The following is a 3618-nucleotide window of genomic DNA, read 5'->3' on the forward strand; positions in this document are numbered from 1 at the left end:
GAAAGTGTTAGTCATTCGCACACCAGCCCGTAACTGCCAGACTCACATTCCATTGGGCTGGAATATTATCGCCGCTAAACCCCTGGTCTGTCTGTCAGATTGCCTCTAACTTTTGGTCAAGCATTAGCGACAGATACCAAACAATATTTCACGCTTCAGAGATGTCAAATAGTATTACACGCTGTAAAACAAAAACAAAAAAAAATAAAAATACTGACTGCAGCCTTGTTGTTCAGCCAAAGCGGGTCCGTTTTTAATTATTCAGTATTGAACATGAGTACATATCCATACACAATTACTTTCGAACATGATTAACAAAAATGACTCCCGTTTTTGTTTACAGGGGAAGTGGTGCGTTACAAGTCAGTCTCTGACTTGACTGAAGAACTGCTCTGTATTTATATTTATCAATTTTCTCTTTTGAGCCTGAGCACCCGAAGTGGCGGTGAACCATCAGTTTTGCTCTGTGTCTCTCCGCGTTCCAAAGCCAATTTAATAAAGGACTATTCTATAAACATAACTGTCAGCTCATACCAATAGGAGAGGACAGCAGTTATCTTAATTCACGTTTTACGACTTGAACACCAGTGACCTTGGTGTGCACGTAAGTTGCCGGTTGCTTTGATATAGTGCTCCGTCTGAAGAGGAGGGTCCGCTTCGCCCCGAAGGACCGAATTTTAATTACGCTCTCTAACCATTAAACACGAGTGACGTTTATAAGTCTGTAGAGAAAAATAAACAACGCGTAATTGGCTCACATCAGAGCCGTTTCGCTCGTCCCCTGTCATTTTACTCCAGTCATAAGGGTATAAAAAGGCCAATATAAAGAAAACAGATCTTATGCTCAGGACGACCTCTGCCTCTCGTTGGAACAAAGCTAAGCTAATCTACATATCGCGTTACTTATTACCCCAGATACAAGCCCTCAGATGAAATACAGGACGTTTTGATTACTAACTCATAACCGGGCGTATGTTTTTGTTACGTGTTCATTACAATGACTGGTTTAAGCAATCGAGCAAAAAGCAGTAAACACTCAATCTACTGCCGCTATCACAGAGATACGCTCTCTTTTGTGCTTCTATTCACGGTGCAAGGGCCGAAGTGAACGAGAAAACATAAAACTAAGATATTTACAAGAAATGTGTTGATCTGTCTTAATGAGGGGGGGGGGGGGGGGGGGGGGATGAGCTTCACTGCCTAAAAAGATGAGACATTAATATGCATGTGCAGGGCGCAACGAGCATTATTAAAGAGTAAAAACCCAACACCTGTTCGTTCTCACCCTTTCCTCTCTCTCTCTCTCTCTGTCTCTCTTTCCGCCGTGTGTAAACATCGGTAGCCTGAGCTGTATGGTCGGGGATTAGTTCGCTTAGCATCTAGCGCCTTTGTGTACCCTCTCTCCGCATTAGCAACAGCACCTCAGGAGAGTAACTGATTAACATTCCTGTGTTAATTTTTGGACTGTGAGGCCTACAAGAAAAGATCGGTGTGTTTACTATTCACTCCACAGTGATATACGGGCCTGTAAATAAGGCTGAGGTGACGTTTAATACTGAGATAGCGCATGGTCTAGCCCCCCCCCCCCCTCCGCTAATGGAGCCCTCCCCAATCTTCAGCGGAGGGGAGGCGCTGTATCACCTCCCTGCAGCCGCTCTCCTCCGTGCTCCCAGACAAGTCAGCGGAGGAGAATAAAAATCTCATTAGTGTGCAACCGAGATATTATTCAGTGTCTGGATTAGACAACACAGTAGGGACAATAATGCAGGAAAATATGCTTGTTTGTTCTCTCTTCCTCAAATGGTAAAGCAAAACAAAACATTCTCACACACACACACTCACACACACGCAGACATACACACACACACACACACACACAATAAAATAAATAAATAAAAAGTAAAAACTTTCATTAAACAGACAAAATTTGCTACAGGCTGTTTTTAAAACAAGCCAAGCTCATTAGATTCATATTTAATATCATTTCACTTCCCCCAATGCCAAAGGAGTACAAACCAGAGTCGAAATTGTCACTTTCCTTGATTACGACGGTTATGTAATCCAACTGCACAAATGAACAGAAAAACAAACAAACAAAGCATTTTCTCAGGGACTTAAAATGGTAGTGTTGGGTTATGTTAACAAGTTTGTCATATCTTCATCTACATGTGCTGGAATTTGGCAATGCAAACATCATACACACACATCAATTTTTTGTTTGTATGTTTGTTTGTTTGTTTTAGAGGCATGAGTATTTTAAACCTCATGTCCAGTTAGTCAATGAAATGCCTCTTCAGACTTTTATGTTATTCCATCTGTGTTACACTCACGCATCTCTACATAATCCACACCCAACGGGCCTATGATAAAATATGGACTATAATTCATCTGTTGCTCGGAGCCGGTTGCCGGGGAGACATGACTGGAATAGCCTCTACCCTGCAGGCCAGGGTAAAACATGGACTCTGTGTTAAATGAGGGAAATGTTGGGATGCCTGACTCTGATACCCCCTCCTCAGCACAGGCAGCTTGATACATTGAGGTGGTTGACAGAGCTGACATACTGTAAATCAAGCATTCTCTCTCTCTCTCTCTCTTTCTCTCTCTCTCTTTCTCTCTCTCTCTCTCTCTCTCTCTCTCTCACGTATTCTCTCTCTACTTTCTTTCCCTGTCTCTTACACAAACCTACACTCTCCAGCTAAAATCTCTCTCTCCTCTCTCTCTCTCTCTCTCTCTCACCCATTCTGTCTCTTCTTCTTCTCTCACACACATAATCACTACCTCAATCTTTGTCTCTCTCTCTTTCTCTCTCTCTTCTCTCTCACACACTCACACATACACACACACACTGGGTGTGTAAACACAGCTTTGCTAAGCCAAGATCAGAGTGGTGGCCAGGAACAGATGTATCTCATTGGTGCCTCATCTCTGTCAATCTCTTGGACAGAGATGAAAACTGTGTTCAGAGAACAGAGGGAGAGAGCGAGAGAGAGAGATTAACCGGAGTGTCTGCCACACTCAATGCGTAAGAACTGCCAAAAAGTCTGTGTAGGAGGCAGAACCCAGAGCCCTGCCAGCCCTTCCCTGTGTGATTCAGTCCCAGTTTGACCTCAGCCTCTTCCCCTCTGCTCCCACACACAGCGCACACAGAACCAGGTCACACCTGACCCAATATACAGGTCAGAGAGGGCGGATGATCTTAAAGACGTTAGTCACCCAGAAGAAGAGGGGGTTCATTTAAAACAAAACAGAACAAAAGTAAATGACTACCTCATTTTTTAACGCGTATCTGGCAGCTTCAACAAACCAGAAAAGGTTGTTTGGATGAGGCTGTTACCCTGTACCTCCCACAGATGCTTTTCTCTTACGTTCCACCGCGTCCCTGACAACTCCCTTAACGTTGCGGCTTTCACGCTGTTACGCGTGCCACCGAATCCATGGCGGGACTCCTGCATCATCCTGATTCAGGGGCGGGGGCGGGGGCGGGGGTGGGGGGGTCGGGGGGTCCCGGCCTCTCTCCGTCCCTGAGCAAATATAGACAAATGAAGTTCCCTGCTTAGCCCGTCATCTGTGTGGCAAACACGAGGAGTTGACACAAAAACAGCAGCGTCCTAATCT

Source organism: Chanos chanos, chromosome 3, assembly GCF_902362185.1.
Source record: "Chanos chanos chromosome 3, fChaCha1.1, whole genome shotgun sequence".
Classification (NCBI taxonomy): Eukaryota; Metazoa; Chordata; class Actinopteri; order Gonorynchiformes; family Chanidae; genus Chanos; species Chanos chanos.